The sequence below is a fragment of the Triturus cristatus genome, chromosome 3_2 (assembly GCF_964204655.1).
Source record: "Triturus cristatus chromosome 3_2, aTriCri1.1, whole genome shotgun sequence".
NCBI lineage: Eukaryota > Metazoa > Chordata > Amphibia > Caudata > Salamandridae > Triturus > Triturus cristatus.
The window spans coordinates 686,145,383-686,157,753 of record NC_140584.1 but is presented as its reverse complement, the minus strand read 5'-3'; the positions used below and the strand labels follow the sequence as shown (position 1 = coordinate 686,157,753).

At 46.1% G+C, this 12,371-nt stretch overlaps 1 long non-coding RNA gene across 1 annotated transcript in view; it reads right to left on the bottom strand.

The window, feature by feature from the left end:
- The window catches only part of LOC146857970 (uncharacterized), a 162,803-nt gene that overhangs the window by 108,279 nt on the left and 42,153 nt on the right, over positions 1–12,371 (bottom strand). The gene's annotated exons all lie outside the window — the stretch shown is intronic.

The following is a 12,371-nucleotide window of genomic DNA, read 5'->3' as shown; positions in this document are numbered from 1 at the left end:
ATTCAGGCAAGCCCCTAGGCCCCAGTGGGCTCCCGGTGGAATATTTAAAAAAGCAAGCAACACTTCTGGCCCCCACATGCTCAGTCTCTTCCACAAGGCCCGGGAAGATTGTACTCTCCCGACAGACCTCTGTAGTGCCATCATTATAGTAGTCCATTAACCAGGGAATCCCTCCACCTCCTCGACCTCCTCCTCCTCCTGCGCCTCATATCGCCCCATCTCCCTTATAAATGCTGAAACTAAGGTCCTAGCTAACCTAGCTCCTAAGCGTAATCACTACCTTCATACACAAGGACCAGTCCGGCTTCATGCCGAAACGCTCCACCAGAGGGAACCTGTGCAGGCTTCACAACTGGATTGCACAGGTCCAACATAGGTCTGACCCCCAACCTTTTCTTTTACTGGATGCCGAGAAGGCCTTTGATGCGATTCATTGGCCTTTTATTAACCAAACCTTCAGTGGTGGCTCCTCCGCAATGGCAGAGGAGCATCGCCCCACTGCTTTCAAGCACTGCGAGAAGAGAAAACATAACATGATAATAACTTTCAGTTATTAACATGTTAAGGTTTCATTTGCGGGTGGGAGGGTAGGCGGGGCTGCTCTGTTCACGGAGCAGGGCAGGGGCAGAGTGGTTTACCCACTCAAGTGTGCAATGACTGTTTGGTCAGCCCTCTTGGGCCGCCCAAAGCAGTGATGCGCACTTCCCTGTTCTCCATGCAGACTGCATTAGAGCCTGCATGGAGAACATGCCCACCCCTACAGCCGCTGGCTGAACGCCGTGTCACAGTGCTCAGACCAATCACAACACTCCATTGGAGCGTTGTGATTGGCTTAGGGGTGGGAGCCTGGCTGCCTGCTTCTGGAAGTGGACTCAGGAGAGCAGGAGCACAGAAGATGCTGGACCCAGCCTCCAGGTAATTTATTTTTATTTTTTATTTATAAGCCCCGTTTCCCCCCCGTGTGACACCCCCGCGGCCCCAGCACGCGTGCTGGCTGCCCCTGCAAAACTTGCAGAAGCTGGGATTTGGACCCAGTTCCGAGGATGGGTAAATCTATTATACACAAAACCGACAGCTGTGGTCAGAGTATATAACATCCTGACTTCCCCATTAAGAGGGGAACCTGACCAAGATGCCCACTCTCCCCACTCCTCTTTAGAGCCACCGGCTTACCTAATGTGAACCCATCCTGATGAATGGAAGGATTCTCTATCCCAGAGAAGAAAATCTTCTTATATGCAGATGACATCCTGCTCTGTCTCACTCGGCCTACAATCTCGATCCAGACGGTCTTCCAGGTGTTTGAAAACTACAGCTCTCACGCTGAATATACGATAAACTGGGATAAGTCTGTGCTTTTTCCCCATAGGTGACTCCTTTGACCCGACTGATCTCCCACAATAGCTCAAAATTACTGGGGAAGGATTCCGCTATTTAGGGATTTATGGTACATCGAACACGAAACAATATATTCAGCATAATATAAAAACAATTCTAGGTGACTTACAATTTGATGCAGCCAGCTGGAAGCAAATTCCCCTGACGCTCTTGGGAAAAGCTGCAATGTTTGAGAAGATCACCCTGCCAAAACTCATATACGTTTTCCAAAACACATACTACAGACTCATAGTGTAGGTATTTACCAATATCAATACCGAGCTGAGAAAACTCTTGTGGCATGACGGACATCCAGGAAACGCAGTCCGTAAACTACAATGTAGCCCATATAACGGAGGCATAGGCCTCCCCGATCCCTGGGCATCTCATTTAATTGTGATTAATGACTAGGGGTAGATAGGAACCATCCCACCTATGCCCTGGAACAGACCCAATTCCAGAGGCATAAATACCATCACTTCCTTTATGGCGGAACAGGGACATCCAACCTCCTACCAGCTACTCAACTTACTTTAGATGCTTGGGACAAGGCAAATTCCTTTATTGGATGGAAATACAAAACGGAAAACACCACTATGGCTGGGCAAAACCCTAAAAGAAATCACTAAATTCAAGGGTTTTGCTTCCTGGGATAACATAGGAATCTCCAAAGTGGATGACTTAATGGAAGGTGGTACCCTCATGCCCTTTACCTCCCTGCAGTGTGATTTTCAACTTCAAGATCACCAGCACTACAAATACTTACAGTTAGCACATGCATGGGAAGCCGAGAATATTTACCAAGACCTCCCAGAATATGCCCTTTTAGGAGGTAGACTCCTATTGGACGAACTATCTGAAAAAGCGCTATCATACATGTAAAAACAATCAATAACAACATCCTGGATGCCTTCCGGTAACTGAAGCTAACATGGGAAGCAGAGGTGGACACACTTGAGGGCACTGACTGGGAGGCGGCACTAATGTTCCCGAGACAATCTGGTTTTTGAGATACAGATCTCAAAAACCAGATTACAATCCCCCCAAATATTATAGAATCTGTGGAAGATACATACATTTGAAATAGTAGGCCAAAACACAGTAACAGGTTTGGTAGGTGCATAAGAGTTGAACAAAGAAATAGGAATTTTATTAATTGAAAGGTGAATTTCTACCCATCTACCTTAATCATCTGAATTTTGGAAAAGGAGGCTGATATTTGAATCCTTATTACAGAGAAACACCCCATTCCGTTTCCCAGAACCATAGGAAGAGATAATATTTCCCACCCATTGCTGCTTACTTTTTTCCACTAATATTTTTATTTTCTTAAATATATATTTATTTATATTTTTTTGTTTCTAAATCCACTGTTGTCCCATCTACCATTCACCAACAATTCATTACAAGCATTGAACAATGACCTTTTTTCATGGAGATTATGCAATCAATCATTACATGAATACACATTTTTCTATCCCAATCTAGATTAGATTATTTTATGTTTCTAAACCACTTACACAATGCGTTATAGATGCAGATATCGGTTCTATATTAATCTCTGATCATGCCCCTGTTCCATCAAATTTAGCTTTAATTCCTATCACCACTGCTACCAGAAGATGGCGTAACACATCCCTGTTGTTGGATACTACTTTTACTTCGAAATTTGAATAATTCTTTACGGACTCCTTTACGCTCAGCTCCTCTTCCGACCTCTCTCCTCACATTATCTGGGACTCATTCGAAGCTTCAGCCAGAGATTTAATTATCCCACATGTTTCCATGAAGATAAAATTGAGTTGTCAAAAATCATTAGAAATACTGAAACATATTAAACACCTGAAAATCATTTACACCACTACTAATTCTACTATTCACTATCTAATTGCAGAAAAACTTCAATACAACAAACTCTTTACAGAAAATGCGGCTTCCTACCTTCTTAAAGGGAGTGCTAGATATTATGGAGGACAAAATAAAGCAGGGACATTATTGGCTACTTACCTTGACACTAAGTAAAACTGATTCTACTCTAAGAGCAGATTCCTCTCCTGTTTTTAAGGATGCAGATATTTTAAATAAATTCCAAACATATTACAAGGATCTCTATACTCTTGAATTATCTTCAACTCCAGATAGCAAAAAACGTTTTATATTTCCTATTCCTAAAGTCTTTGATACTTCCATAGACCTCTCTCCCTTACAAGCAGATATTTCCTCTAAATATATTGTTGAAGCAATGAAAGCCATTAAAACAGGGAAAGCCCCAGGGTCTGATGGTTTTCCCATGGAATTTTATTTGCATTTCTCCAAAATTTTAATCCCAAAACTTCAAGCATTATTCTCACACTTTATTTCTATGAACTCATCTACTGGTACTTTTCGAGAAGCAGAAATTAGTCTCATTCCTAAAGATGGGCGTGATCCACATCTCTGTAAAAATTATAGATCAATCTCTCTAGTGAATTCTCATTTACTACTCCTTATAAGTTAGGAACAATCCAGTTTCATTAAAGATCGTTACTTATGCACAATCATTAGCCACTATTTTCCTCAATGCTGAATAAGCTTTTGATTGCATGGACTGGAAATGTATTTTTCCATACTTTTTCATGGTTTGGTTTCGGTCCCAAATTTATTTCCTCAATTTGTCTTTTATACACTGCCCAAAGAACCTTCATTTTTTCCAAACGGTCTTATCTGCTTCTCTTTTTCTTTACATGTAGGTCTAAGACTGGGTTGTCATCTTTCCCCGCTTCTATTCATTGTTGCACGGAACCTTTGCTTACAAAAATCCGAGAAAAAACAAATATATTTGGTTTTCAAAGTGGAGATACACACACTAAACTCTGTGTTTATGCTGATGATGTCCTATTGTTTTTATCCTAACCTGCCTCATCGCTTCCAGCTTTCCCTGCAGAAGTATCCTCTTATGCAGCACACTCGGGTTATGAATTGAATCCAGATAAATGCGAAATTCTTCTGCTTAACATCTTATGCTTCAAACAGGATTTTTTCCAATCTCAATTTGCTTGGAATCCTCATAAAATTAAGAATCTGCTTCTCAAGTTTAGATCTACTATTAAACAAAAGGATATCCTTAAATCTAACTAAAGTTATAAGTGACTCAGCCATTTTAACCACTAGATGGCAACCTTAATCTTGGTGGGGTAGACTTGACACTATCAAGATGATGCTTGTAGCCATTATTCTTTTTACCATATCGGCAATTCCTCTTCTTATTCCTACTAATTTCTTTTTAAAACAATATTCTATATTTACCTTCGTTTTATGAAATGAGAAAAAAGCATCTTATGTCTTCTTAAATTTAAATGTAGTAAATATTGGGCGGTGTGAATTTTCCAGACTTCCAATCCTACCATACTGCTTTCTTACTTACACACTCTTCTAAACACCTATCTGATTCTTCTACGGATTTCTCTCCTCTTTGGAAGGCTATTTAATTGTCTTTTCATTCCCCTTTCTCTTTTACAGAATTTCGGTCCTTTACGCAGAAGACACATTTCACGTCATATCCTATTAACAAAATACTCAGGTACTCAGACCAATACTGTTTCCCCCATCTCTCTGATAAAGGCCAATTTCTTCAATCCTCTGTTTGGTATAACAAGCTCCTAAGAATTAACAAGAAACCTATTTTTTGGCAAATCCTGGAGAGACAAAGGTATACTTTGGATGTACCAACTTCGATCAAATGACTCTTTTCTTACATTTCCACAAGCACAACTACTTTACAATCTTCCGAAGAAACATTAAAATAAAGGCAATACTTTATTTCAAGTCATCACTCATACCTTAACTACACTGACACCACATATTCCTTCCTCAATTTATGATAGTCACCTTACTCCTCTACTTTGCACTTCCCCCACTGCCTTGTCCATATACAAACTACTTACTAAGCTCTCAGACAACAGAAATAAGTCAGAGGTTTAAGTGCAGTGGAAAAAAGATCTCCAAGTCTCATGGTCTATCAAGCTTTGGGACAAAATATGGCTGACATTTTGGATAAAATCATGGTCTGCCAACACCATTCAAACTCTATTTTTAATTTATAATCCTCTTATGATCACTCCAGTTAAATTACATAAGATAAATCATAAATCCTTAACACATTGCTGGACATGTAATACTCCCTCTGCAGATTTATATCATATGCTCTTCTCCTGCCCATCCAGACATCAATTCTGGCAGAAAGTTTGGACAGAAATAATCACATTTTTCACACAAACATTCCATTTTCTTTTTTAAATGTTTTTGTCAGACATCATTCAGATATTTGAGAAAATAGTTTATGTAAAATTGTTATACTTAATTTATTCATTGCGGTTGCTGCTCAGTTTATTACAAAACATTGGAAACCCTCCTCAGAACTTTCTTTTCAAGCTTGGTGGTATAGAATTTGTTATAATCATAGACTTAACAGAGCATACCTCACCTCCATTTTGCTTGCTACTAAAAGATGCATTATTTGGTCTCCAGTTACAATCGTTTTGGATGGTTTAGCTCAAAATGTATTACCCACCAGCCTCCACTGCAAGAAGAACCTAAATCTCCATGAATAAATAGTTGGTCTTTCTTAATTGTAGTATAATTATTGTTTTTGCTGATAATTTGTTGCTATTGACAATCTATCTCTACACTTATTCTCCCACTCTCCTTCCTTTTACTCATATCAATTATTGTTTAAATATATTGCAATCATATAATAGATGTAATGTCAATAAGTTATTCTATTTTTCATACCACCCTTGTTATATCTTTATGTTCACAACTGTTACTATAATTCTGTAACACTTGTTGCAACTTTTTTTTTTTTAAGTTTGCAAGAACCTTTATTGAGATATTGCACGATACAGCGTAATAGACATGACTTCGTAATATAAATTGTGGCAATATACAGATCCCCCCCTCCCTTCATCGCACCCCAACAGCGATGAGGTAATCATCCCACCTCCACATTCCTACATGTTCGATAACATGGCTATCAGAGTCATAACAGAAAGTTCAATCAATTACTGGTCACTTCAGTGTCTTTTAACACAGTCCACCATCAATCCCCAATCTGTCTTGTATACAGTTGCAACAAAGAACACCTTTTTCCCTGGCAGGTAAACCCCCCAGATCCCGTTTACAGGGCCACCTCCCATGTCAGGACCCAAGTGGTGGCCGAGTCAGCCCCCAGGTCCATCGGTACATCCGGGCGTTATGGCGAATCCTTCCCCGGGTACCAACCTACGCCCCTCAAGCACAGGCTTCAAGCCTCCCTTCATCTCCCACCTCCAATGTGACGTCAACATTCGCTTCTACCGCCCTCTCCTCCTGAGCCAACAAATACGCAGTTAAGGGACCCCATATTTCCCACGGACGCGATCTCGTAGGAAGTAGGTCCGCATATCCATGTAGTTGCTCCTGCCATGTAGTCATTGAAGTAACCCAGTCCTTAAACTTGTGGGCCCGTCCCCTCCCCCATCTGCTCGCCACTTGCCTCCTGGCTAACAACAGGCCCATGGCGAGGAATTTCTTGTACTTAGTAGTAGTAGTAGTGTTAATCAGTCCTAAAAGAGTGATGATGGGGCACGGCTGCAGCTGAGTCCCTATCATGCTGAACAGACCCTTAAACGTCTCTTCCCAGAACTCAGCCACCCTCCGGCAGCTCCATGCCAGATGTACAAAGTCTGCCCCTGCCATCCCGCAGCGTAAACACCTATCATTATCTCGGAGCCCAAATCTGTACAAGTTAGTAGGGGTGTAGTATAACCGGTGCAAAAACTTGAAATGGATGAGGCGCAGCCTGCTGCTGCCAGTAATGGCCATGGTCTGTCTGCAACTGAATTCCCATTGTTCATCTGTCAGTGGAACAGCTAAGTCTGCATCCCATTCACCCCGGGCCCGACTGGGGGCGGACTGTGCCGCCTCCTGCTGGTGTTTATATAATAGCGATATAACATGATGGGGGGGGTGTCGTCTGCAAAAGCGCGTGCAGAGGAGAAAATATGACCGGCTCCGCAGGGAAGTCGGGGGTCGCCGCCTTTAGGGTTTGCCGCAATCTGACGTACAGAAACGTCTCTAGCACGGTCGGTACATGCTCCCCAAAAAACTGTTCTCTCGTACGGAATCGCCCTGCCAAATATAAGTCTCCCCAAGTATAATATCTCAGGCTATCCAGCATTCTCCGACAAGCCCGTTCCTCCGTCACAGGTAACGCAGGGTTCCGTGCCAAGACCACTTTAGGCGAATACTTTACAGAGGATCCCGAACAACGGGCCATTCACCGCCAAGCGCGTATAGTGCAATCCACCGTAGATGGGTCTCGCGTCTGGTCCCTCCCCGCAACAAAGAGGTAGCCCGTCGTGGGTGTAGGAGCCATATAGCCATCCTCGATCGCTAAGTGAGGCATAAAGGGCGGCGGGTGGAACCAGAAAGTAGCAAGGTGCGCTTAATAAGATTCAAAATCGGGAACCTCAAACCCCCCTAGGTGGTATGGTAGCATAAGCGTGGCCATGTTGAGACGTGCCTGCTTCCCCCCCCCCCCAGATGAGTCGTGGGAGTTGTGTTCTTAGTGTATTAAAAAATAAACGCCCTGGGTGATATGGGATATTAACAAATAAATATAATAATTTCGGCAGCAGTACCATCTTGATCAAGGATATCCTCCCGGCCATAGATAGGGGGAGTCGCAGCCATTTGGTAATGTTGTCAGTGATCGTATCCATAGCTGTCCCATACTTTAACCGCATGGATACCTCCTTATCTCTAGAGATGTGGATACCCAAGTATTTCAGGTCTTCCGATTCCCACCTCAGGGGGTAATCCATAGGGAATGGAGCCGTCACATCAGTCAAGGGAAAAACTGCCGATTTCGACCAATTGATTTGCACCCCCGATATGACTCCAAATTTAGTTATTTCCCGTAGTATAGGGTTGAGGTTATCTTGAGGCCGCTTTACATACAGCGTCATGTCGTCTGCATATAGAGAAATGAGCAGTTGCCTGGAGGGATAAATCAGTGCTTTGTCATTATGGTGTTGGCGAAGTGTCGCCGCTAAGGGTTCAATGGCGAGAGCAAATAAAATGGGGGACAATGGGCATCCCTGACGCGTGCCCCTGGAAATGTCGAAGGGTAGAGACTTAGCACCATTTAACAGGACAGACGCCACCGGTTTGCCGTAGAGTAGTTTAATCCAGTTCAATAGAGTGTATGGCATTCCCATACGCTCCAACACGCCCAGCAAGTAGTCCCATTCCAGGGAGTCAAACGCTTTGGTGGCGTCGAGGAAGACCGCTACTGCTGAGCAAGCAGGATCGAGGTCCTGCAACACTGCGGCCAACGTCCGCAGGTTATGCGATGTTGCGCGGCTCAGGATGAACCCCGCCTGATCAGGGAGAACCAGCCGCTGCATCAGCAGGCCCAGCCGAGTGGCCAACACCTTAGCTAGTATTTTAGTATCACAATTTAGCAACGACAAGGGGCGATAGGAATCGCAAGATATTGGGGGCTTTCCCGGCTTCAGCAACGAGGTTATTAAAGCCTCACGCATTGTCCTAGGCAGACCACCCTCCTCTAACGCCGTATAGAAAACGTCTTTCAGAATGGGGCCAAGTATGTGAGCATAGGTTTTATAGAATTCTATAGGTAGCCCATCGGACCCGGACGCCTTACCAGACTTCATCTGCATGATGGCTTCTGTAATTTCATCGAGTTCCAATTCCAAGTTCAGGAATTTTTGTTGATTTTCCCCCAGCCAGGCCAGTGCCGTATCCTCAAGGTATTCATTCAGTTGGAGTAGGGTGCCACGTTGAGAGGCATATAGTGCCTTGTAATATTCCCGGGAAGGTGGACAACTGGTCCGGGCGGTTCCGATATACCTCCCCTGACTATCCTGTATCTCCGTGATATAGTTAGAGAACCGGGGAGGGCGTATCGCCGTAGCCAGCGCTTTCCCCGGCCTATCTCCTTCCCCATAGCGCCGAGCCATGTGCGGTTTCCCTCTGATTTTAAGCTCCCTATCCGCCAGGACACCAAATTCCGTCAGCTTGGTACGGATGGTAGCATTGATCCTATCCCCTCCCGAGTTCCCAACAGCCTCCTGTTCCAGTGCTTTCAACTCATCCTCCAACCTGGAGAGGTCCCTACGCAGCTCCTTGAGAATGCCTCCACCTTTGAACAAGCACCACCCCCTGACCGTTACCTTCAAAAGCCTCCCACTCTACAGTCACACTAGAGACCGATGTAAGATTGCGCTAAAAAAAATCCCGTATGTCTTGTTCCAATTCCGTTTTAAACACAGTGTCCTGCAGATGTAGAGGGTTAAGTCGCCAGCTATTATACGGGGAGTGTTGCAGTGGGACCTGTATTGTCGCTACTACCGGTGAGTGATCGGAATATGTCCGTGCCAAATGGGTCACATCCTGCAACCAATGCGCCATCCCGACCGAGAGGAACAGATAATCCAATCGGGCCCATGAGGAATGAACTGCCGAATAGTGGGTAGCCTCCCGCTGCCCAGGGTTCAAGTGCCTCCAGGAGTCCAGCAGCCGACCATCTCCCACAATATCATTCAGTATCTGGTGCATGCGTGTAAAGTGCGCTGGGTTGGTATGAGATCTATCTAAACTTGGCTGCAACACCATGTTAAAATCTCTGCCCCATATGATGTATGTGATGCCTATCTCCTGAATTTTGTTCCATAACCTAGTCAATATGTGAGGGTCGTCAATGTTAGGCCTGTAATAGTTTGCGAAGAGCACCTCATGATAGTGTAGTCGCCCCCAAAGCAGGCAGAACCTGCCGCCTCCATCCATCTCCACGCCACCCGGGGAAAATGGCACCCCTCGCTTTATCAGAATAGTCACTCCTCTGGAATAGGTGGAGTAACACGAAAAGCAGCGGTGCGCCACCCATCGCGAGGCAAACAGTGGTGTGCTACCAGGGCCAAATTGAGTCTCTTGCAGCATGGCTACTTCAATATGATGCCGATCTAAGTACCCTAGTTCCTGCCTTTTCTTTCTGGGGTTATTCAGGCCTCGAACATTCCATGTTGCAATCTTTAATCTATTGAAATCCCGTGTGGTGTCTGCCAGAACTTATTTTAGAACATCCAGTATCTATAGCCGTATTCAAGTGGATCCCGCTGTAGAACAACAAATAACTGATACCCAAAGTGCCCCATCAACTCCCACATCGGCAACCCCAACCTGCCGTGTATAGACACCCACCCCACCCCAACACATGTCAATGTCCCACATTGACTGTCCCACAATGTCAAAGAGTTAGGGAATGCCCACATGGGGAACGCTCAGGCCCACGACCTCCCACCTCCCGCCTTACTTTCACCCAACCACTGCACCACCTGGCAGTGGGCAGTTGTCATGGGGCGGCAGGGAGGTGCCAAACGGGGCTTCATTCTGGAGAGCGGAAGAAGCAAGGAAATAATAATACATCACCAATTGCAGCCCCAGCAGTCACATCGAATCGTCCAGGAGGGTCTTTGGTAAGCCTCGGGCCCCGAGGAAAGTTCAGTCCGGGTCCGACAGAGGGGAGTGGGACCCAGAGCGCCCCCGGGCCTCCGGAGTTCGCCCGCCGGTTGCGCTTCAGGTAATCCTCCACCTGCTGCGGACTCTGGAAAATATGATGTGCGCCCTGATGTGTTATCTTCAATCTTGCCGGGTAGAGCATTGCGTATGGAATAGCTTGCGCTTGGAGCTTCTTTTTGACTACAGTGAATTTGCGCCTGACGTCTTGGACCGTCGGGGTGAAATCGGGGTAATACGCCAACACTGCATTTTCGTAGTTCACTTGCTTTTTTTCCCGTGCCAGCCGGAGGACTGTATCTCTGTCCCGGTAATTCAAAAACCGGGCTATTACCGGCCGCGGCGGAGAGCCCGGAGGTGGACGAGCTCCCAACGATCTGTGTGCTCTTCCCACTGTTAGGTGTGCGGAAAAGGAGTCTTTGCCGAACCGCTCCACCACCAACCTTTCGATGAAACCCTCCATGCGGCCAACATTCGTGGACTCCGCCAGGCCAAGAATGCGGACGTTGTTCCGCCGGGAGCGGGCCTCCAAATCTTCATTTTTGTCTGCAATAATCTTCAAGAGTTTATCCATTTGCGTCATGTGTCCTCGGCTGGTCGCTGCTCCGTCCTCAAGGTGGGAGATCCTGGTCTCGGTTTCCTTTATCCGCTCCTCGTGCTGGTCCAGCTTGTGCACCACAGTGTCTATGCGCTCATTCATCGTGTCTATGTTGGCGCCAATAGCTGCAAGGCTATGCTTCATGCCCAATAGGAGGGACTTCCAATCCTCCTCCGGCGCATCTGGGGTTCCTGACCCAGTGCTCTCCTGCGAGGCTGTCGGCGTGCCTCAAAGGTCAGTTTGGACTGTTTTGCGTCTGCTCGTCCCATTGTGCAGTAGGGCAGGAGAGATAGCCCCACCGCCGGGATGTTTAAGGGGGGGCACTTCAGACCTCAATTCTCCCCCAGGTGGGCTCTGGAAATATCTGGTGCGGCGCGGAGCAATTGTCGCATGCACCCTCAGTATGTTGCGGGTACCAGTCAATGCAATTCATCCACGCTCACAGTGACCACCTCAGTGCTCCCGGGGTCACTGCTGCGCAGCGGGGTACTCCAACGATCCCAGGGGAGACTTCCCTCACCCGAGACCTCTCCACTCGGCAGTCCTGCCCAGTCACCGCACCATTATCCAGCCGAGGCGCAGGGTGTTGTAACCGTACAAAATGGCCGACCATGCGCCGCAGCAGCTTCTCCTTGAGTGGTGGCGCTACTCCGCCCAGAGATCCCCAGCTAGTCCCAGTACTTGCCAGTGGTTTTAGGTCCCCACACGCTGCCAGGGGCAGCGGATCTGGTCTCCCAGGCCAGCGGCCCTCTCTCCAGCCCCCAGGCGCTCAGGGACCGATATTTGCAGCCTGTATGATCGCCGCCGTTTGGGCGCTCCACATCGCATGAACGCAAGC